At 36.9% G+C, this 25,239-nt stretch overlaps 1 long non-coding RNA gene across 2 annotated transcripts in view; it reads left to right on the top strand.

Moving 5' to 3' along the window:
* Window positions 1-391: 391 nt before the first annotated feature.
* LOC138711815 (uncharacterized) overlaps window positions 392-25,239 on the top strand; it is a 40,348-nt gene continuing 15,500 nt past the window's right edge. The window contains exons 1-2 of one of the 2 annotated variants that reach the window (XR_011335473.1): window positions 392-4,744; window positions 4,784-5,977. This is a non-coding gene — a long non-coding RNA (uncharacterized lncRNA). Of the gene's footprint in view, window positions 5,978-8,558; window positions 10,999-25,239 lie in introns of those variants that run through there. The other variant, XR_011335474.1, reaches the window with a different exon arrangement.

Here is a 25,239-nt window from a genome sequence, read left to right as displayed (position 1 = left end):
CCCCTCAGAATTTGTCATTTGAGCTCAGCACGTGGAACGGCCAGGCGCTACATGCCCAGCAGAGTAGGCGAACTGTCTGGTCTTGCCTAGGCTCTCTGCCCTGATCATGGAACCTGTATGTAGTTTCGAAACGTTAGAAATGTTAGCTCCAGGACATAGTGCAATATCCAAATCACATTCACCGTGAAAACCTAAAAAACACATATAATTTAAGGTTATATAGAAGGTCTAACTCCAAACTTGTTAGCAGAATTTTTGTAATGTGACATTGTTTATGCATTGCCAAGTAGAGACAAATGATACTTTGGAGAAATTGCATTAATGCAATCTAAAGCATAAATGAATTCAGAACTGTGTTTTGTACATGTCGAAATGGAAATTAAATATTAAATAAAACTTGGTTTAATGTAACATAGTAGCAGCAGCAGTATCTATTGCCCAGACACTTGGAAGTTCTCCATTCACCTTCTAACTTTGCAGTATAATTTAGAGTCCGAATCCAAAAAATCTGATGCCAAAGCTGGACATTTTCGTAAATGTTCTTGATTCATCAAAGAGTCTTCTAGATTACACAGGATGCATTTTGGTGAACAAAAAATTTCAATTTTAAACAGGGTGCTGCAAACAGTCATGACCAGTTAGCATCCGAAATTTTGCTACTGAATCATGTCGAAAAGAATCAGATACCTTATATATTCTTTTTCAGTAAGTAATACTGACCAAGATTTATTATTGCTGTTTTCTTAAAATTTCTTCAGAATTTTGATTTGAAATTTAATTTTAATGTAACAAAACATGACTTAAAATACAGATTAGCCTAAAAAAAGTATACACTGTTCGTTTATAAATAACTTTAGAACAAATTCAGATAAAATTCTCATTTTCGGGGAAATTGTAGCTTAATGGATAGGTCGAAGAGGTGCTGTCGAGTACCCAGCACAGTCCTCAGACCTAACACCAATTTCTACATATGGGGGACCCTAAAGGATGTTGTTTATTGGGAAACACCAGCTACACTGGATGTGCTACGAGAACAAATCAAAATTTAACGTCATGTGCAGCTATGACACTGGACACATTACGGAACTTAGTTCGTGGAGCAGTTCGGCGGCATCAATAGTGTTTGGATGCTGTTGGTGGTCACTTTGAACAATTTCATGAAAAACGAGAATTTTTTCTCAATTTGTTTCACTGTTTTAGGACCCTATCTTCTTTCATTCAGAGCAGAACAAAGTACAGATCTAATACTTTTCTTCTTAGGCATAATTGACAACTTATCCAACTAAATATAACAACTATAAATAAACAGAAGACTACAACTATACTTATTTCACTATTTTTAGGTCTATGTAAATGTTTCTGTGTAAATGGAACACTCAGCAAACGAATATAAACCCACAACACAAAACTAAACACTCAACTAACGATTATAAATGCACAAAACAAACCAAACAAGGCTGCAGGCCGAGTTTGATAACCAGTCTACTATTGTAATATGAAGTTACGACATGTGTACCGTACAAAGTTTCATCCGCTTTGATAAAAAAAAATAATGTAAAATTGAATATTGTCTAAATGTAAAATTTTTATTGCCAGCTATATACATTTGTTTTGTAGGTGATCGATTCATATAGAGGGCCTTGTACGAGAAACATTTGAAGCTATATACATTTGCTTTGTAGATGATCGATTCATATAGAGGGCCGTGTACAAGAAACATTTGAAGAATGTTATTATTGTCGGTATTGTCACCATGACTATTTATAAATATAAGTGTCAATGGTATTGCATTAACAGCTGTACTGATTTATTAATTCCAACAAAATCGCGACAGAGGTATGAAGAGGAATATAAGAAGTTTTAAGAGTGTGTAAAAAAAAGTAGAGAATATTTCTGAAAAGTTTATGCTTGAATATTGTTAAATGAAAAGTGAAAAGAAGAAATCAAGTTCTCTGTGGATTCATTATTCTATGCTGCGGTGTACGGTATCACTGAAGAAAAACGTGGACATCAATCAGTAAGTAGACACAATAATTGTTAGCTTTTTAAAGCAAAAAAGTGAATTGTGAAAATGTTACCATTAATGTGTATAACAAATAAAAAGCTTACAAGGACAAGGATCCTGCTGATCCAAAGTTGCACTCGGGCATGGGTTCAATTCCAGCTTGTGCTCATTACTGGTAGTTTTTCCGAGGTTTTCTCCAACCATAAGACGAATGCGAATGTCAGGTAATCTATGACGAACCCTCAGCCTCATCTTCCCAAATACCATCACGCTATTACCAATACAATCAATGCCAAATATCCTAGTAGTTAATACAGGGTCGTTAAATAACCAACTAAAAAAATTGCAGAGAGCAATCAGAGTAGTATAATGAAGCATTAATGGTTGAAGTGTTGATCAAAACTTTTTAGTGGTTGTGGTAGCAGTATGTGTAAGAAAAGTAAATAGTTGGTGTACTATGGTTGATGTTTAAGAAAGTGCGAAGTTAATACAGTGCTAATAGTACCTCCATCCATGCCAACAACTCTGCTACAGAAAAGAATAATAAAGTTATGCCTTAATAAACTCTTGATAACCCTTCAGAACTGTTGTATTCAGGATTTAAAGTATTTGACTTCCATCAAATTTATAACAATGTATTATTGAATTTCGTACATAAAAACCGAAATATATTTAATTTATATTCACATAAATCAGTGATGTCAATTGATGCCCATAGGAGCAAGCGCGTGCTTTAGAGCTCAGGAGAGCCTGTTCAGGGATGGTCAGCACTGATTCAATAGATAAAGGGAAGAGAACTTATTAAAACTGTATCCATGTTAAATTTTAGATTTGTCTGGAAGTCTTGCATTATAAGAATGTAAGTTTTAATTTTAATGTTCATTTTTCACAAGTTTGATTTTTTTGTTCAAAAGAAATATTTTCTCAACTTTCTTTATAGACAAGTGAAATTTTCAGATACAGGCCTATTTATTTAGTAGCCTTACAGAATGTTTTCGTTAATTTAATATAACGTAAATGCATATTACTGAAGATAGTGTATTGAAAGTTTTGAAAATATTTGCATGGAAATGAATGACTAACAAAGCAACTACTGTTACATCATAAGCAAAAGATACATCCCCATGTGTTGTAAAAATGTCAGCTCTATAGCTTCAGCACATTTCGAGAAAATAATTTAATATTCTGATGATAGGAAGTTGCTCACCAATATCACCTTAAAAGCATAATGTGATAAGAGTTTTGTTATGGAATATTAGTTACACTTAAAACATATACAGCACCTAGGTAACTTTGCTTTGTACTGTAATATTTTCTTGATTAGTTGATTGATTATTTTTATAGGGCTAAAGGTATCATCAATATCAATTACAACTTGTCATGTCATACTCAATCTCTTTTTTTGGGATATTTAGTACAGTATAGTTGTACTACTATGGAATTTATGTGAATATTCCTTCTTAACTCTTAATTATGTTATTAACATTTAAAAACAACTGCAATATTAAGAAATTGGTATTAGTACTTTTGTTTTACAGACAATATAGATAATATCAAACAGAAAGAAGCCATATAAAAATAACGACATAAAATGTCACGTTCCGTTTGAAGTTTGTGCACCACTGTTTTCTTAATCCTACAGGCTGCTTACTCATATACACAACCCTTCCTCTTTCCATACTTAGCGCTTGATGCCCGCGCACGATGTCAAGGTCAGAAAAATGCGCTTGCTTTGACATCACTGACATAAATATAAAACCAAAAGATCAGAAAACATATATTATGCTTAACAGAACCTAAATGTATCATAACTGTAGCATATAATCACAGTAGCAATTTCGGTGCAAGGCTTTATAACATGGTAACTTAATAGCTAAATTCCCAAATATACACTATCTACAAAAAAGTAATTGGGCACTATTTTTGCCCCTTTAGAACCTCGTGGTACCACCTCTTGTTGCTATAACAGCAGCCACCCTTTCAGGCATGTTTTCCACTAGTTTGTGTGGGATATCCACTGGAATGCGTCGCCATTCCTCTTGCAATATGGCACTCAGTTGGACAATGGAAGTTGGCCGAATTTCCCGAAACCTCAATCGCCGGTCCAATTCGTCTTAAAGGTGCTCAATGTGATTGAGATCAGGACTCTGTGCAGGCCAGTTCAACTGGTCACCTTATTGTCTGCATACCACTGCACAGTAGAAACATGACTTGTAGCAATTACTTTTTGGTAGATACTGTACAATTTACTAATGCTCCTTATTTTAAAAAATCAATTAAAAATTCCTGTCTAGAGAGAAAATTTAAAGTTCAATTATTCTGATATGTTTTTCTTTTTCTTTTTTCTTTTTTTTCTTTTTCTTTTTTTACTTTTTACTCTGTTATTTAATAAAATATCTTAACATTATGTGGAATGCCCTCTGAGCACGAGTACGTAACTTACTCTTTCTGGGGATGCTAGAATGTTTTTATATAAAAAAGCAATATGTATCTTTGTTCTACGAGGGCTATTCATAAAGTAGCCATTTATTTTTTACAAACCTGTGAATGACGTTACAGAATTGGGTTAGAATACGTTTGAAATTGTACACTCAAATTTATTTTTCCACACATTTTCCAGTCACATTGAGACACTTGTCGTAGCATTTGACGAGCTTTGAAATTCCACAATCGTAGAATTCGGCCAACCTACGACGCTGATTCTCAACTCTTCGTCATTGTCAAAGCACTTCGAGCCAAGTCACGTCTTCATTTGCATGAAGAGATGGTAATCGCTAGGTACCAAATGTGGGCTATAGGGAGGGCGATCCAATACTTCCCAGTTGAACTTTCGGAGTTTGGTCACAGTATGACGCGCTGTATACGGCCGGGTGTTGTCATACAGGAAAATCACCCCAGAGCTCAACATTTGTTTTAAATGGCGCTTTTCAAGTTTGTTAATGTGTTACAGTAACGCTCAGCGTTAATTGTGGCATTCCTCTCCAAGAACTCCATTAGCAAAATTCCTTTTCTGTCCCAGAAGACAGTTGCCACAAGTTTCCTCGTGGAAAGTGTTTGACGACACTTTGTGGAATTTTTCAGGGAGTGAGTATGGCCCCACTGCATTGATTGAAGCTTTGTTTCTGCATTCACATACCGCACCCAAGTCTCATCTCCTTTCATAATCTGATCGAGAAAAGCATCACCTTCTCTTTCGTAATGCTCAAGAAAGGACAGTGCTGCTCCCATCGGCTGAGCCTTTTGTTCCTCAGAAAGGAGTTTAGGAACCCATCTGGCAGAAAGTTTCCAGTATCCCAAATCTTTGGTAATCACTTTGTACACAAGAGTACGACTAATCTGTGGAAAATCCTCACTAAGCTCTGACATGGTAAACCTGCGGTTTACTCTAACCTTTTTGTCAACCAAACAAATCAGATCTGCATTCACGATACTCGGTCGAGGTTCTCTCTTCATCATGGACATTGGTTCGCCCATTTTTGAACATACGGCACCATCCAATTTTTAACAGTCTCCCGACTTCCGCATTTCTCTTCTCTTCAAACCTTTTCCTACCTTATTTTTGCACAATGTAAAAATTAATTGAAACATTTAATTTTTACGTGGTTGAAGGTGATTTATATGATGGATTCTCTTGTTCCAGAGATGCCCTGGAATGTGCAGCTAAGCTTATACAAAGAGTGTTTTCTGTTATGAACATTAAGTAATCAGATATATACATACATTCGTATATATGGTCTCGCATCCACATTGAATAATCAAGACTACTATTTTTTGTTAGTAGTCAACATGTAGATACCTATTAATTTTGAGAAAAATTCGTTCCAGCACCGGGAATCGAACCCAGGACGTCTCAACTCTGCGTGCTGAGCGCTCTTTCCAACTGAGCTATGCCGGGACACGATGCACGGTGCCAGCCGAACTCTCCTCATTATATCATCAATGGCCTACTACCTGCAATTTAGACATATACCGGTAAGTCATATATGCAGGAGCACATATTTAAATGACTTTATGGCCAATTTTAACAAGCTTGTTAACATTGATATATACCTATACTCACATATGAAGTCTCGCAATCCTCAGATGTTCGAAAAAGGAGCGCGACACTTTAATCAAATCAGAACTGCAAATCACAGTCAACTTCAATTACTCATGTAGGAAATTTTTACAATTTGTTTGAAACTATTACACTAGATAAAATATCTCAAAATACTTTAATTTAAGCCTAACTGCCAAAATGTACAATAAAATTGTTTTTAGTGCCGCTAACTGAATTTAATAATTTTTCAATTTTTTATGTGAAATATTGTAGACCACTTAGTCTCCCATATTTTCTTCAAAAATAGTTGGCAACCCTAGCACCAACACTATTTCTACCCAAGTCTGAAATCAGAGTGAAAAGTCCATGTGCTTGTGTAATACTCATACATGTTTTCCATCTATTAGGAATATTCACAGTTTGCTGTATCTTCAAATGATTCTTTGGACATTCTGTAATATTCTGTGAATTTGTCTGGATGCTGTTCTAACTCCACCAATAAAACACTACAAGCACCATGATTTTCAACATTTTGAACCAATGAATCCGAAACCTATGCCTTTATCTTCACATTCTTATTATTGACAATAGCAGAAGATCTCCATCTGATGACTCCACACTGAATGACTCATTAGATCAAATAACATGGCGTTATGTGTCACGCTCCATGTGCCATGCATCATGTTTCTTGCATCATCCGGTGTGTTAACATGCAGGGTCGAATCTAGCTACTTGACGCCTCTAGGCAGAGAAAAATATTTCTGCCCCTTATTTCGCCCTATATGCGTCATTTGGATCAAATGAAATAATTGATTCTGCGTCATTATTACTGTTTCTAATATCAGAAACGCCTGACTAAAATGAACCACACGCTGCACTATTTTCGGTAACTGCTGTTCACCACATTATTACACTCTGATGTACCTGGACTCGAACTGGAACAAGCTGGCTATGTTTGTTTTTTAAATAACACATATTTTTGCACTTTTTCTCACCATTTCCTCTCTTTTTATTGCCTTGTCTTTCTCGAGTTTCCGGTATTGTTGTTTAGTCAACTGTCCGAAGACAGGTCTGGAACCCACAAGTGACACCATCAAGGCATCACTCATAAGGCAACTAGGCCAGGAGATAATGGGGTAGGGTGACCAGTTCCTTTCCCCCTCCATTGCATACAACGCTAACTAGCTACATATTACACTAATGAGATTTTAGATGCAGTTCATCCTCTGACACATATCATCAACTGAGATGTACTGTCTGGTAATAGATTTACATATCAGCCAGAACCTCAATAAGAGGTGTTTCTAGTATTGAGAACCACTGAGATTTTTCCGACTTTCACTCATTATAATGAATATTAAAATATAAATCACCTAGGTACAAAACAACTGCACCCTTTACCGTTTGAAATTAAACTGAACTCCCAAGCGTCCGGCTGATACAATGACTGGCGGTATTTTCTTTGAATTTAAGTCTGAATGGGGATTGCTGAGTGTTGATACTGGCTACTCTTATGACAGAGTTAGCGGCGTTCTCATCAGTTCATCACAAAGCTTGTGATTGCGAGCAACGAGATTTGCCTTCCTAACCTATCATAATATAATACCATAAGTTCTTTAATGTTATTATGTGACACTCTCACAGTGAGAGGGCATAACACTTTTTCTGTGCGTTTTCTGACCATTAGTTAATGGAGAAAATGGTGTTAAAAGATAGAGAGAAAGACTCTGTGCTACACTACTACTTTTCCAGAAAACTTTAATTTTTCTCTCTGAGTAAAGAACACGTCTGCTTGTCATGTGGTTCTGAAAATGGGTATATTTCCTGCTTTTGTTGTGTTTATTTAATTTGTGGGATAACGTAATAGTGTATTTGTGTATTACGCTGTGCTAAGTAGGCCTCCTTGAACTTATATTTTTGTAGTGAGTTATAGCGAGGCAATTACCACTTTGGCATCTGCCGAGTGCACAGGTAATGTGTCAGAAGTCTACAGGTAGGTGTTCTTATTTTCTACCAATATATAAAAGGTTAAGTAACACCATAAAACACTATTTTTAAAAATGAAGAGAGCCTGAAAATTCATATCCACATCTTGCCAATTGGACGTACTTGATGCTAGAAAAATTTGAGCTTTAATTGAGTGTAATCAGTGCAGTGCTTGACAAGGTCAGGAGAATTGAAGGAACTCTCTTAATATGGTAACAGGCATTGTGATGGATGAACATTACAGTACAATGTTGAGAACAATGTATACGGTAAACTGTAGAAAGAACTGTTTATAATAGCATTTGGACTTTGCTCTGTGTTATGGATGAACATTGCTACGTCTTTTAGCTAAAAATTTCCCGAAGATCTGGCATTCATCCTCTTCATGTTGCCTTGCTGCAGATGCCATCAGAATGTCAAATATGCCATATTGAGCCTCTATTCCTCGATTCTTCACTTTTTAGACATGAAGGGTGGATATAAGGCGTATTGTCTTTATTATTGTTGTTCTTTCTGTTTCTTTTTTAGAAGTAATGGAAACCAGGAAAGTTCGAGGGGTCCACTCTGTATTATTCTATCTGTGGCATTTGAAGAGTCAACTTAAAAAAAAGAAAACTTTTATTCATTTGGAACAACTGGATAATGCATACCATACAGCAGTGCCAAATATGCTCGCCATTGGGGCTCATGACAGGAAGAACTTGGCTCTGAGATCAAACTGCGCATGCACAGACTTCTCTTGTAGTGTCACCGTGATCCTTATCTGGATTTATTTTCGCGTGTACATTCCTAATCAAATGAAGTTCCCTTTGTACTCCAGTTACACATCTTGTATATACGAAGATTAGGTTTGGTTAGTTTAGGTTTTTATTAACCCATTAACGCCCAAATTATTTTTATTAAAAAAAAACGAAAATAATATATCTATTTCATAAATTTCATCCATAAGATGCCAAGAATATGTTTTGTTTATTCTGCCGTGCACCAAGTAGCTGAAAATCACCCGGTCTATAAATAGACCGCTGGGCACTTATGATATCTGCGTATTCATTTGCAATAAAGTAAATATATTTTTTTGTGTATTTAATGTAGTATAACCAGAAACATTTACACCAATATAAATAAATTTATTTATGACATTTTAGTATTTAATGCAACAATACAATGCTGCAGCAATAATGAAACATTTATTTTCGGAATGTCTGTCTTTACCGAGTGTGGTAAGGCTCAAAGCATTTTTGACAGAGGGTTTAATCACACTTCTTGCGGAATGTTACTGGTCTGCATTTACACCATTCCATCTGGCAGTGTTTCTGAGAGGGTCGTTTTGCCATGAAATGACCTCTACTATCTATCCTCATACCAAATTTCACTCATCGAGGTGATGGAATAGGGCACTCCATTCTCTTGCAGTTCAAAAACATCTAGAGATATTGAATTCAAGTAGGTCCAGGGAGTCTCGTCCATGTATTTCTCTGTAGACAATCCAACCATTTACTATAGCCATATCCAGCATTCTGACAAAGAGATCTCAGTACCACTTTTTTCCATGAATTGAAGTGGCATATTTCCCTGCTAACCAATCATGATGGTCCACTCCACCCATGTACTTACCGTATTTCTTGAGATTTTTCCGGAGTTTTCTCTCAACCCAATATAAGCAAATGCTGGGTAACTTTCGGTGCTGGACCCCGGACTCATTTCACTGGCATTATTATCTTCATCTCAAACAGACGCTAAATAACCTAAGATGTTGATAAAGTGTCATAAAATAACCTACTAAAAAAATATGACCTGTTGTTGCTGCACACTTATATTCTGTCTTATATTTCTGTCCCACCTGCTTGCAGAAGCCCCTACATCAAAGTTTGATCCTACAGGTACACATCTGTTGTCATCCTACTTCACGAACAGAATTTCACTATTAGTGTCAAATGTATAATCGCAGGACTCTCGTACTGCATTCTGTAGTAATTTCGTATCCTGAAGAGTAAAGGCATCCATTCTGTTTTCTCTCACAGTTTCTGTAATCCAGAAACCAAGATCCTGAAGGTGGAGCAAAAGGTCTCTACTTATAAAAAAAATTATCAAATTATGTGTCGTGAGCATGAGGATGTACAATGCAATCGAGCACATTCAGCACAACTCTGCTGCCTAAGACAAAGTCGTGCCTATTATTGACGTCATTTCAGCTGTGTCCTTACCAGAGATTTTTTACACAGGGAATAGAAAACCTCAATGTGATGTTGGCCACAGAAGAAATTAGTCAAAAGTGATACCATCTGACATAATATTACGAAAGAAAACGAAGCAATATGTCGTAAAAAAGTAAATCCTTGGTACTACAGCCCATGAAGGGCTAAGACCGACCAGCCGGCTACTGACCTCACGTCCACGTGCCGAAGCAGAGGTGGACGATCATCCAATCAGAATAGAAGTATCGTGTGGTTAGCACGATGATCCTCCCAGCCGTTGTAGCTAGTTTGTCAAACCGGATTTTTGCTACCTATCGTAGCTCCCTATGTGCATCACGATGCTGGGTGGGCACTGGTCCCATACACTGGCCGAAATTTCATGACAAAATTTCTTCCCCCATGAGGACTCGAACCACGTTCATTCCGTAACGCGAGTCCTAGACAGGATGCCTTAGACCATGATGCCACAGCACAGGACAGCAATATATCGTACCATCACAATATTGAATTTTTTTCTGTTTACTGTTATAATATGTTGGTGAAAATAGGATGCATGGTTTTCCTTATTGGTCGAGAAATATTATTGCATATTTTATAGACCTCTGTACTTCGAAGAAAGAAGGAATATATCCATTGTTCAAAAATGTATACACTGCAGACGTACACCGTATCACATTTATTTCCAATTTAGGGCATACAATAACATGTTCTGGGGATCGAATAGGTGCTAATCATCTTTCAGATGCTAATCTACTTGCAATAGCACAGTCCTACTGCCGACAGTCACTTGCTGATATCAACCGTTGTGGTACAGAATGCAATGACACACCTTTCTCCACTGTTATTTTCACGTGATATCATAAGTGCCCAGCGGTCTATTTATAGACCGCAGCCGTTTCAGTTCATATTGCTCCAATCATTTTACATAAATTTGTGTTTTTCTTTTGTGATGCAATAGTAATAACCTTGACACTACTAAATCACAAATCAATAACAATATCGACACATTATAATACGGAAAATTAATTATATTCCTTACACAGTGCGACATTATTTTATACCTAAATAATTCGAACTAAGATACCTTAATGAATTCTTATTTTTGAAGGAGGATAAAATGTTGGCAAGTTTAGTTAACATCTTACATGATATATTTATGATGATCATTAATATTGAATCAGTGGGGCGCCAATAAAAAAATCTAATGTAGTCGAGTGTGCAAGGGTCAATAAATAGACCATTGGGCGTTAATGGATTAATCAAGTCCGCGCATGCGTAGTTTGATCTCAAAGTAAGTTCTTTCTGTCGTGAGCTGCATGTGTCATTAGTGACCAGGCCATACTAAGCCATGTGAAACAAAAGAGAATCAAAATGTTGCTAGTAAAATTGGTGATGATATTCTTTAACACTAAATCCCTGCACTTTTAAGTGCAAGATCTAAGGAGTATAATGACGACTTTTTTAATACACTAAAAGAAGATATCATAACACTTTAACACGGCGAAATTAATGAGAAATATGGTGTGGTCCAGGGAATATCGTTCAAATCAACAGTGTGTGTAACTGACATTAATACATTATCTCCTCGTCAAACCCCAGCCAACCTTATCACTGGCAAAGTGTGTAATTAACACTAATGTACTTATCTCCTTATCTAAACTTGTTGCTACAGTCAATTTTATATCATGGAGTGCAGTTTGGTGGTTCCTTTGAACACCCCCTTACAGATTTATGACTTTCTACACAAACACCTCTGACCAGTCCATCACCCCAACATTGCAAAGTTGCCACAATCTTGGCGACCTTCGAAATGAGAGGATTAGTGGCCGTCATCCTCATCTGGACACCACGTGTTTTGAAAAAAAAAGCAACGTAATATCACGAGCTCACCGCTCAATGAATACTACAGAATACACTCTCAATTATACTTTCATGTTAACTGATGGGATTCTTGGAATTCAGAAAATCTTTGGCAACTCTGCCTCCACGTGGATTTGACAGGATCCTGTCAATTCTTCTGAACGAGGGTTGTGATTGGTTACTAACAGGCAAAGACAAGATTTTCATCACAGTAAGAACACATTTATTTATGACAACCAATTAGTAGGGGGCAGTAGAAGGTCTGTCGGCAAAGTCCTTTCTACGAAACTGCACTCCATGGACTATAATAGTGAAGCTCTCTCTCAGTAATGTTGAGAATGAGGGAATGAATGAGAAAAAAATAAATTTCTCCTCGTAATGACGTCATGCCCTTATGTTGGCAACATTGTATACTTGATTATCATTGCAATGCCACGTTGAAAGCTGCGGTACCTAATTCTCCAGTTTAGTGATTTATTTTTTTCTGTGGTGCTTTAAAATTATTCAGTCAGTTATTTGAGAAACTACACATGTTCCTTTCTGCTAGTTTTGAGAAAAGTGAATAAAACTGTCAGCTATATATGATTTGCAATATTCTTGACATTCTTAAGAAGCTTACCTTGTAATATGAAGGCGCAATGGGGCCCGAAATGTCCAGTGCATGTGTGATTTCTCAAATGAAATATTAGTAGCAAAAAAATCTGTATATTTTGCTTTAAGTACAATACAGTGTTGTTAAATTACATTTATATGTCATAATTGAATTATATATTTAAAATTTTCCTTTACAATGCAAAAAATCAAAGGCAAAATTGTATACTTTTTGTAGCTACAAACATTCATATATTAAAGCTCTTCAGGTGCTGTAAAATATTTTGATTTCATGCTCATTGGGAAAATACTTTATAACTTTTTTACATCATTTCCAACACAACATATTTTACATTATCATATGAATAATTTTGCAACCAGCATACATGTGCTTACCTTTGTCATTATCCCAGTGAATGTACGCATGTTACTTTAATTTACTGTACATTATGTTATCTCAAAACCCGAAATCCATCAAAACCAGTTTCAAATAGGCCTGTAAAGACTAGTTTAAGCAAACAAAGGCATAAACAAAAAGCGTATATGCAAAGCGAGTTTTCGTAAGGTCTAGCCCAGCTCTGGGCACAACAGGGAATTGAAACGGAACTCTGAAACCCCCACCCATGTCTTTTTCGCTTACACTGCCTTATAAACAAACACACAATAGGCTCTATGCATCGTGATGGATTGCAGGTAACCAGCGAGAGCTGAAAGTTTGTAAAAACTATGATGCCTGCCTTATACAATCTGTCACTCAGCAATGCTTACCTTCCTGTCTACTCGTCTCAGCCAGGGAAGGTGGAGTGGGGAGTTAAGGGGAAATCGGCAGTGACTCGATTGAGTTACTAGTGCCCAGGCCTGGTCTAGCCTAAACAAACCAAACCGAACCTGTCACTGATTCTAGATCTTACGAAAACTCGCTTTTTATCTATGTACATTTGTTTAAGCAGGTCTGCCAAGTTAGCTCTGTGGCAGCACGTCTGCCTCCAGACTAGCCGGTGGGTTCGATTCCCAGTGGGATCAGAGATTTTCATGTAAAATTTGTGGTGGTGCAGAACTAAATTGTGCACCAATATGCCTGGGTTAAATCCCAAATCTCTCTGCAGTGCATATGAAGAGACGGCATATGTCACTGTTGATAGTGATTAGACCATTGGATGAGGACGTTAAGCCTGGTGGCCCCCTTGTTGCTATTCGACAGGAGTAGGCTATGTGCCGGCACCATATTTCCCCTTCTCCCTTCCTCTTCATTATCATCCTCACCCATTCCCTACACTACACTTACACGAACAATTACACATACACTCACCCTAGTACACGACATAACTCTTCACATGATACACATCATGTACAGCGTGGTCTGCCGAAGTGGTGTACAATTCAAAATGGATCATAGTCCTGCCATCTATCCGATATATGCGGAATCTGAATCACGCAAGTGCACAGTGGGCCAGACTGAATAAAAAATGGGACAAAATTGAAAAAATGAACTTTTTTTTACAATACTTTTGACAGTGTATATTCATAGTAGGGATCCTGGTGAGCACTAAACTCATTCGTCTGGCTGTATGATCTAACAGACTCTGTAACTTCACTTCTGCACTTATTTCTGTCAGAGTAATATCACATGGATAGCAATGCAGCTTTGCTTCTCGAACTTCATTGTACGCTGGATATAAATCTACATTTCTACATTTTCTTGTAGTCTCAATAAAGTGTACTGGTACTTAGATAATTTCGTACCCATTATCAGGGCTAAAACGTCATCACCACTATATTTTGCAACATTTTTTGCAGGAACCACTATGCTCGTTATATGCAGTTGGAATTTTTGCCACACGGGTTGGTGTACTTACAGCATTTTCCATTAGTTTAGCTGCTTCTCTTTACCAGAAGCCTTCATACTTATCTGAGTAGCAAGAACAAGTGCAGCAGGATCAGCAGCTTCTCTGAGATGTTCAGTTTTCCTCCTCTTGGTCTTCTTAGATGATTCAGAGAACAATTTTCTTGGATGAGCAGAATGACTATACAACTATGAACATCCAGCCACATGTTCAACATGAAATTTATTACAGGGGGCAGGTTAAATTCTTGATCCAGTGAACTGCCAATTTTTCTTCCTATTTATTTTTCATTCTGTAGCAATACTGCTATCTTTTATTCTAATTACTGCAGAATGAACTATTTTTTTTCTTTAGTTCTGAAGAAAAATCTTGTTGACAATTTTCACGTTATCCTAATTATGAAATAACAAACTCATGAACAGCTGTCTTATCATTATTATTTGCAGCAAGGCTTCCATGATTTTACAGTGTAAAAAACAGCAGTGGAATAGTAATTAATACGAGAGGGATCCAGGAAATAACGACCGTTTTGTTGTAATAATTAAAAAAATATATATTTATTTGAAAAAACAAAGTCTGTTACATAACTGAAGCTTCCTTTACTTCTCTACATAATCACCACCTACATTTAAACATTTGTCGTATCTGTTCACTAGCTTTAGAATTCCTGTGTTATACTCCTCTGCCACCAGTTCATTAAGCCAGGTGTTCACTGTCTTCTTCAACTCTTCATCACTTCCAAAACGCGTACCACCCAGAAAGTCTTTCAGCTTAGTGAAAAGGTGAAAATCGCTAGGAGCAAGGTCTGGACTATAGGGCAGATGATCAAAGATTTCCCAACCGAATTGATCCAGCAATTCTCGAGTTGAAGCAGCAGTGTGCGGGCGGGTGTTGTCGTGAAGAAGCACAACTCCTCTCGAAAGCATTCCTCGCCTCTTGTTTTGGATGGCTCGCAGTAGTTTTCGTAAAGTCTCACAATAACGATTTGCATTCATCGTAGTGCCTTTTGGCATGAAATCCAGCAAAAGAACACCTTTGCGATCCCAAAAGACAGTAGCCATGACTTTTTGTGTTGAGAGAGTCTGTTTGAATTTTTTCGGTTTCTTGGGTGATGAGGGATGATGCCATTGACGTGATTGGCGCTTGGTCTCTGGGGTGTTGTCAGACACCCAGGTCTCATCACCAGTCACAATTTGATCAAGAAAGGCGTCTCCATCTGTGTGATATCGCATCAAGAATGTCAATGCTGAGGCCATTCTCTGAGTTTTGTGTTGGTCACTCAGTTGCTGTGGAACCCATCGTGCACAGATTTTGTGGTAGCCAAGATGTTGTGACACAGTTTCACCAAGCAAAGAACGAGAAATGTCAGGAAAGGCAATATGCAATTCGTCGAGTGATGTGCGCCTGTCTTGCAAGATTCTGTCGTTCACTTTAGTCTTCAGATCTTCTGTGATGAGTGATGGGCGTCCGGGTCGAGTTTCATCGTGGACATTTGTTCGCCCATTGTTGAACATTTCGCACCATTTTCTCACATTTCTTTCACTCATTACAGTATCACCATACACTTCTTTCAATTGCCGGTAAATTTCTGCAGGTTTCAAATGTCGGGCATGCAAAAATCGAATCACACTCCTCACCTCACAGTCGGCGGGATTATCAATCGCGTCGTTCATTTTGAAGTAACACAAAATGCACAATGGCGACTTGTTGCAACCAGTACTCACAACATTATGAGAACACATGTTAAGGAAGCCAGTTGACCTTCAAACAAGGAAGGGGAGTCAGCTGCGCGGCGGGTATGCGCGAACGGTCGTTATTTCCTGGATCCCCCTCGTAATACTGTACGTAGGTATCTGAATTTTCGCATATTAATCAGAAAAGTGCAAGTAGCTGCAGCTGAATACGACTTTTCTGCAATCTATAGGATCTGTTTAAACCATCGACACAAAAGTTTTCGTAACATCGAGTGACACGCACTTTATAACCCTCTTTAAATATTGAAAACTAAAATATATTAGCTTAAATTGCATTCCTCCAAGTTATCACAAATATTTACACTCTATATAAACCAATTCAAAATTACATGTATTCCTAATAAAACCTACCCTTTGTTCTAACATTCTCAGCCATTGTTATTTCCTTATTCACGAATATGATCACATAACACACACCACTGTCTGAAGCGCACGGCCTAGGACTGACTGGTGCGCTATCGCCTTGGTTACAATGGGAGATATTAATAATTTTGAGTTGTTATTTATCACTCGACAATTCCGAGTTCTAACTCGCATGTGTATTAATAAACATACTTATCTCTCAATCAGTCTGGCACTGACCTTTGATCCTTGAGTTACAACTCTCGATGACGCAACAGACGAGAGACAAGTCACTATTCCATATTAATGAACGTTACTACTCACTCATATAATTGACTTTATACTATCAACTTTCTGAGTTAACTGAATAGGTGACTCAAAGCAGTTGAGTGAAGTTAAAAAATCGTAATGACGAGGTATATTATTGTTGTATAACGCAGAAGAAAAGGTATAAACATCGTAGACAAGCTTGTAAACATAGTTACAAACATTTGTACAAATTTAAGAAGGAGAACGTACAGTGACTAGCGCGGAATTTCTTGCAAGATTCAAATGGCAGAAGAGGAAGAGCTCTCGATAATGAAATGAAAATGAGCATTTTCTTACTATTTGTGGGCGATCCAGGTTTTCAAATGGGCGTTCAAGAGGATATGGATATTTCCCATGGTACCATGTCACTTTTCATTTCATTGTATTCCATAGATCTTGTGTTAGCATTAAAGCTTCAAGATACGAAACAAGAGTTAAACAATTTTTTTGTGAGATGAAGTGAGGCCGAGGATTCGCTATAGTTTATTTGGCATTTGCCTTACGTTTGGGGAAACCTCGGAAAAAAAAAACTCAACCAGGTAATCAGTCCAAGGAAAAATCTAACCCAAGCCCGAGTGCAGTTTCTGATCAGCAGCTAGCGAGTTTGCCGACTAACGTAAGTTACCCTGGAGTAGGTTATTTTATGACGCTGTATCAACATCTCAGGTTATTTAGCGTCTGAATGAGATGAGATTTGATAATGCCAGTGAAATGAGTCCGGGGTCCAGCATCGAATGTTACCCAGCTTTTGCTCAAATTTGGGTTGAGGGAAAACCTCGGAAAAAACCTCAACTAGGTAACTTACCCTGACCAAGATTCGAACCCGGGCCACCTGGTTTCGCGGCCAGACGCACTAGCCATTACTCCACAGGTGTGAACTCAGTGAAAGAGTGTAGACCTACTCACAATGTACAAATTTTGGAATATCTTTTTACATGATGTCCTTCTATGTACCCTAGTCATTATCCTTATAGCTTTCTTTTATAAAACAAATTCTAACTGCTGGGAAGTTGCAGATTCTTTGAAATTAAAAGCATTTATTTGCTTTCAATTTCCAACAACTGTCCAAGAGTTACAGAATGCAAAAAGGAAGTATTCATTTCCTGACGTCATTGAAGCTGTGAATTATACCAATATTTTTATTTAAAAAAATCAACATGCCGATGAGTATTTTAGCAAAACAAAAAGGTATTGCGAGCTTTAATGTACGAGCTACCTGCAATGTCAAGGAAGAATTCACAAGCGTGGATAATTATTTCTATATTAGGCCTATATGGAGAAATTCGGATGTTTCTAGAGTAATGATTGGCAATAATGCCAATGCACTTCTTCTAGGTGATATGGGCTATGGAATTATGTGGTTCCAAGGCAAAACATGATATTTAAATTTTTGTTGAAAATGAGATTTTGTGATGATGTGTGCATCCTGCTGGTATCTTTATTGTGGCAAAAGATAACATGTATATCTCTATTATTTTTTTGTCTAATCCATTGTTATGAAACACAATTCCTACGATTTTATAAGGTTATTCAAATTATATCTGTACATGCTCGCTCTTGAAAAGTGAAAGAAATGACATAGAGGCCTAACACATTTTGCCTTGGAGCCACAGAATTGCTTCTTGGCTTATTACTTTACCATCACTCCACAGCAAAGAGCCTACAATAAATATATACCGGTAACGAAAGAACGTGCGATTATAGAGGTGTTTCGGCCAAGTGAAGCAACAATTTCCAATTTTCCGTAGCAAAATAAGAGTTACAATGGAAATTGTCTTTGATCATATTGTGCTGCCTTATATCGCACGATGTAACTAAACACCTATTTGAAGATTATGAAGTTTCATTACTGTAGGACGAAGTGAAGGAAGATAGAGTAGAATTACCGAACAGGTTGTATCACTCAGACGAGTCATTAGACATGAAATACTAAAAATATACAGCGTATACATATAGGTAAGTTTATCATCACATTATATTGTTACACATTCATAAGATTTTTTTTTTTTTTTTTTTTTTGTGAAGAGGAAAAGACTTCCTATTTCTCATTTCCGGTAACTGATTTAGTGAATAATATGTGGTGTTGTTTCAAAATATTAACAAATGAAGTTTGAAACTGCACACTTTCCTCCTCTATGATAGAAACAAAAGTATATTTACAAATCGAATGTGAGGAAGACTTCCCTCTGCAAGGAGCTCTAGTCTAAACATTGATAACTTGCACAGCTATGTCTAGGCGATAAAATGCGAGTAACAACTCAGAGTCACGAGTGAGATATGTCCAGGAGGGGAAAATATTTATTAATATGAAATTCAGACTAATCACTCACTCGACCCTTTACCACTCACTGAGTTGTCCGATACATCTCACTCACTCTCAAGCAGTTTTATTAATATCTGCCATTAGCTCTCTTTCAAGGCTGTAGCCACAGCTGTTAAAACATGTTGAATAGGAGATAGGAAGAAATTCAGAGTCGGTTTCCAAATGAGATGGGACTTCTTGTGGACAAACCTAAACCAGGAGAGAGTGGAACCTCAAACAACGGAATACTCCTAGAAGATTCTTCTCAAATCCCGAATTAACATATTCATCACTGGGATAGATAAAGACTTAATTATACGTTTTGCAGTTGTTCTTCGAGTAATTTCTAACGGAAGATATATTAAAATTGATTCTTTGGAACAATATACGCTAGAAAATGCAAAATTGTTCATTCAGAAGTATCCCTAGTTTAACCTCCCAGCTAGCATACACAAAATTCTCATCCATGAGTCTCAGATTATTAACTCAGCTCTGCTTCCAATTTCACAGTTATCTGAGGAGGTTCAGGAGGCTCATAATAAAGATATCAAAATATATCGAGAGCCCCACACAAGGAAAAGTACTCGTAAAAATACAATGACAGATTTAGTCAACAACCTTCTCATATCTTCCGATCTTCTCATTTCAAATATCAAGAAAGTCACATAAAAAATACAAAACTTCCTTGTGGAAGGAAGGATTACAACTATTGAAAGACTCTAGTGAGGAAGAAGAAGAAAGTGCCATTCATGAAGAAAATGTCAGTAATGAAAATGTAATGATGAGGAATCAGATATTGAATAAAAAACTATTATGTTGTGAAAGTGCTTTTAACTTTAAGAAAAAGTGAAAACTATTGAATAACTATTGATTTTATGCATCCAAGAAAACAATAGAGACATAAAATAATTTTGTCCCATTTTGGGTCGATTCTGGCCCACTGTGAAGTGAAGTGAGTAGGCATTAGATACACGCACACATTTAAGCTAGTTTTTACTAGATGAAACTGGTTTTGACGGATTTCGGGTTTTAACGGTATTACCGGTAACATATAAATTTTCAAATTAACATACACATACAGCCTACACAGCATAGATTTACCTTTAATAAATATGGTTTCTTTGCAGGTAGATGAATGAAAGTTATTTAGAATCATATATTGATTTCCTGCTGCCTCTAACTTTTTGCTTTCATTGCCAGACTCTTTCAACCTTCCCTTCTTAATGACTGGTTCAGGAATTTGAAACAATATATTATACGCAAGTACCTAGTTATACTCGCTAAGCTATAACACCAAATACAGCAGACCAGCTGTTACAATATGTTGAAGGAGGGCAATGCACATGAAAATCATTGCTACTTGACACATTTGTAAGGAAACTGGCGTGGTTAACTGGGTTGTGACGTCATTGAAGCCATTTGATGCTCATACATCACTTCTACTTGAGATACGCTACTAGTTAGACGTGTGCAAGTGGTTCTATATTTTTGTGTAATAGTTTGTAGTCGAGAAGTGTCTAGATTCAGTGACAGTGTTTCAGTGTTTTTATTAAGCCTTTTTTTTCACGCTTTCATATTATTTATTCTTTGTTCGATAATCTAGAGCCCCTTCGGGGGTCTCTTACTACTCATACATGGAAAACATTCCGGAAATCATGGAGGAAGCTCTGCCCATTACATCATTTCCAATTGAGCAACAATCACTAACCAGTACCAAGCCCCTTTCATCACTTAGATCTAACGAAAACCAGGATAGGTCTGATATAATGAAACCTCAGTTATCTTATCAATATATATTTTCAGATTCTGGACCCTTCTTTGTCACTATTAGAAGCAAGACTGTGAACATCAATAAGATGCATCCGATGAAGTTCGGTAAATGGCTATACACTAATAATTATGACGTTTTGCAAATTTTCAAGTCAGGATTTAATCAACTTGAAATACACTTTACTTCAGCCGACCAGGCTAACAAATTCCTTGATTCTGATTTCGATGAGCTGTTTCAGACGAAGTCATTCATACCCAATTACAATATCATGGTGCATGGGATCATTGGTGGAGTTGACCCAGACATTTCAATTACGGATATTATAACCAATATTTCGGTATCTGAAGGATTTATGGTCACAAACGCTTACCGCCTGAATTATAAATCCACGGACGAGAATGGAAAAACGATTTACAAACCTTCCTCTAAAGTTAAACTTATATTTCGATCACAGAAACTCCCTCAATACGTGGTCTTATATTATCAGAGACGTGTAGTGCATGTATATAAGGAGCAAATTATACAATGCAATAATTGTGGATTATTAAATCACAAGTCCAAGTTTTGTCACAACGCTATTCATTGCATGAAATGCGGAGGCCCTCATACCACAGCTGAATGTCAATCAGAGAAACCTTGTTGTGTAAATTGCAAACAGGCCCATTATAATACGGAGTTGGATAAATGCCCGAATTATAACCTAGAAAAAAATATTGCCGATACCATACAAAGTCTCCCAGTATCCAAATATCAGGCGAAACAAATATTTAAAGGGCACACTACTTATGCCACTATCCTTAGAACGAACAATAACACTCAGGGTAGCCCAGCAGCTAACTTTCCGCCCCTTCAGACATCAGCACCAATCTCGCCAAATAGTAAACCATCATCTCACAACCCGTGCAATGCTAACAGTACCCCGAACCCCCATACATCTGACAAGAGAGGGTAACGAAAACTGCCTTACAATACTACAGGCTACAATGTTGCTGAATATAAACGGGCACTCAAAGACAACTTTGATCATCCAAGATCTAAAAATCTAACATAGGCGTCAGGAGGGGTAAATATGAGACAAAATCAAAACTTTAATGTTTTTAAACAGAAAGCAAATAGTTAAAATTTTGGTAAATTATTAAAATGATGGTAAACTGCATGTTGAATTCAATTTTATAAGTAATATTGCTTCAATTTATATATTTTTTCATCAATAAAATAAAAAGTGTCTTTTTTTTTTACCCACCAAATGGGGTAAAAAGAAGACAGTTGGGGGTAAATAAAAGACAGCATTCAATCTCCATACCTAAGAGAGCTACAGGAATGGGAGTGCAAAAATAAGACACAGCAGTTTTTTTTTAAGTATAGTATGCTGAACAAACTTTTAATTTTCATTAAAAAAATACATTTTTATAAGAAATAAACAAACCCATGAGGCATTTTAGACGCTGATTTATGTTTATCTTAGTTTAGTTCAGATAGTATTAGTATTAAACAAAAATGATTGAAAAACATTCCAGACAACCTGCACATATTAGGCCTACTTTTCACACACATCAACTGGCTGTGCGAAGCAATATTGCATATGTTGTCCAGTGCAAGACATAAATGGTACTGGAAGTATGCCTATAATATCATTTTTGTGAATTAGTGACACATCTGCTTCATTCAACTTGAAAAGAGTCTTATTTCCAGATATCATATTCATACACATTACATCATACTCATCAGTTACAGGGTATGTTTTCTGCACAACACAAACATATTTATAAATAACTGTTTTTCTTTTACCGCCTTTAAACTGAACTAACACATAATCTCCAATCTTCACTTCATTTGGCTCAATCACCTCACATATTTCTGCAGGTTCATCTTCTAAGAGATCAATGTCCTGTAAACTATCACCGCTTTCCAGCCATTCTTCATCCTCAGAAGTTTCAGGATCTTTTGGTATGTTTCTCTTCTGCTCTCCTAACTTAGTTTTTCTGTTTCCTACAGGTTTAGGTCTACCATTTTTCAGTTTGCCACACTTGTTCTTTATCAAAGTCATATCCTCTTCTGACGTAACAACTTCACTATGTTGTTTTGTTTCAGGAATGGGAGTAGTCTTTTTAACTTGTAACAGCAAATCTGCAAAAGTGACACTGCTCTTTCCACAGTTTTGCTCAAGAGAACTGATAGGTTCAGGCCCATCTGATGTATTTGAAGGTCCTGGAAGAGGCTGTGACTTGCTAATGAGTGATGCAATTGTGATAGGAGGCCTATTTGATATATTCGAAGACCCTGCAAGAGACTCTTTTCCAACAGGAGATACCGTTATGGTAAGAGTTCCAGGCTCTGATGCATTTGAAGGTCCTGCCATAGGCTCTGACTCTCTAACAGGTAATGGAGTTGTGGTAGGACTAACTACCTCATTTGTATGGCCTGTTTGTATAGTCATTGCATAATATTTTTCTAATTTACCAGGATCTAAACGATGTTTCGGATATTTCTCTCTGTTACAAGCAAATATCCCTGTTGAATTAAACCCTGCTGGGATAGTTTTTTGTGAAATGCTTTCCTCCCATATACCACACAACAAATCCACCATTTCAGATCGAGATGTTTTCCTCATATTAAGGCGCTGCCACTCTTGTAGTCTTTCATTCCACATATCCTTCAGAGGTTTGAAGCATGCTTTGTCCAGTGGCTGAAGGGTTTCTGTTGTGTGTGGAGGAAGCTTTAATATGGTAATATGTTGCTCTCTAGCTTTTTCTAGAGTTGTCAGGTCCAAATGTGATAGATATCCATCAAATATTAATAGCAAAGGCCTTTCTTTAACCAGACTACATAATTTTATAAACCAATCTTGAAAAATGACTGAAGTCATATACCCTTTGTCAAAACTTGCATAAAAAGTTCCTTTTATGTCATGTTTTCCTTTCCTAGTTGTCCACAAGTGCTGACCAGTAAAAATTATTAATGGAGGAAGCACTTTTCCATCTGCTGAACAACAAGCAAGAATGCTAGTGTTGTCTTTGCCGGATCCTTGTACATTCTGATGTGCCTTCTGACCTTTACCAGCAACACATTTCAATCTTACAGGATTACTGCAAATGTAAGTCTCATCCAAATTATAAATATGAGATGGCTTACCCCCAATGCCTAATGAAGCAGTGACTTCTTCTAATCTATCATAAAATTAATATATGATAAATGGATCGGCAGTGGTTGTTCTTCAGTTCATCTATAATTTCTCCAAATTTCTAATGCTTAGGTTATGTCTTCGTAAGAAATTAGTCATCCAATCCTTTCCTGGCCTTCCTGTGTTGCTATTAAAGGGTGTACTGATGTTATTTTGGGAAACATAGTCAGCTACTACATTTTTTATTTCCTTAGTGGTTAAAGCAAATCCCCACTGAGCCATATCTCTTAAATGCGAAGCCAGCTTTCCTTCAGCCTCTAAACTTATTGCTGTCTTTCTTCCACGTTTCTGCAACACCTGTCCAGAAATACGCCTACTTAATAATGATTTTTCTAAATTGTACTTTTTTGTAATGTTTCTCAGTGAATCTTTCTTTTCTTTCCACTCTCCCACAGCACTCTGTGCATCATCTTCATTGATTTTATTCTTTTTCGCATAAGACCTAGGCATTTTTATAGGTTAGACCTAGGCAGTACACAATGCTAGTCAACCTGCAACAAATGATGCAGCCAAAATAGCAATGGTTCCAAAAGCACCAATAACAATATCACTGCGAATAATTGCACATGCTCTTACCTGACTGTCTTCTTTTTCCCCCTCTTCAATATTTTCTTTTGAAACTGAATTTCAAATCTTCAAACAACACCATTTCTCTATCAACTCTGCAGCAAACTAACCAGAAAGCACTATGACTGCTATAAAGCCTGGTAACAGTTCACCCAACCGTGTAGATACAAAATAACTAGGAAAGTTTGGAGGGAAAATTTGAATTTGTTCTACGAAAATTAGTATGCATGCATTTCCCCCCACCCCCAAATTCATTAAATATTTTCTTACATTCTTTATCTTGTAAAGGATCTTTCTATACTTACTGAAGAGTGTTGTAAATTAAATATATATTTTTGTCTACTAAAATATACGCATAATAAACTTGTTCTACCCCACTTTCTCTGTGTCTCATATTTACCCCTCCTGACCCCTATGTGACTAATCCCACATCACCTAAGCCTTCTCAATCTACTTCTAGGACAACTGCATACCAAAGCGAAGAGATAGAACA

The sequence above is a fragment of the Periplaneta americana genome, chromosome 13, assembly GCF_040183065.1.
Source record: "Periplaneta americana isolate PAMFEO1 chromosome 13, P.americana_PAMFEO1_priV1, whole genome shotgun sequence".
In the NCBI taxonomy this organism is placed as follows: Eukaryota; Metazoa; Arthropoda; class Insecta; order Blattodea; family Blattidae; genus Periplaneta; species Periplaneta americana.
Note: the sequence above shows the minus strand (reverse complement) of the source record. Positions and strands in the feature narration are given on the sequence as shown.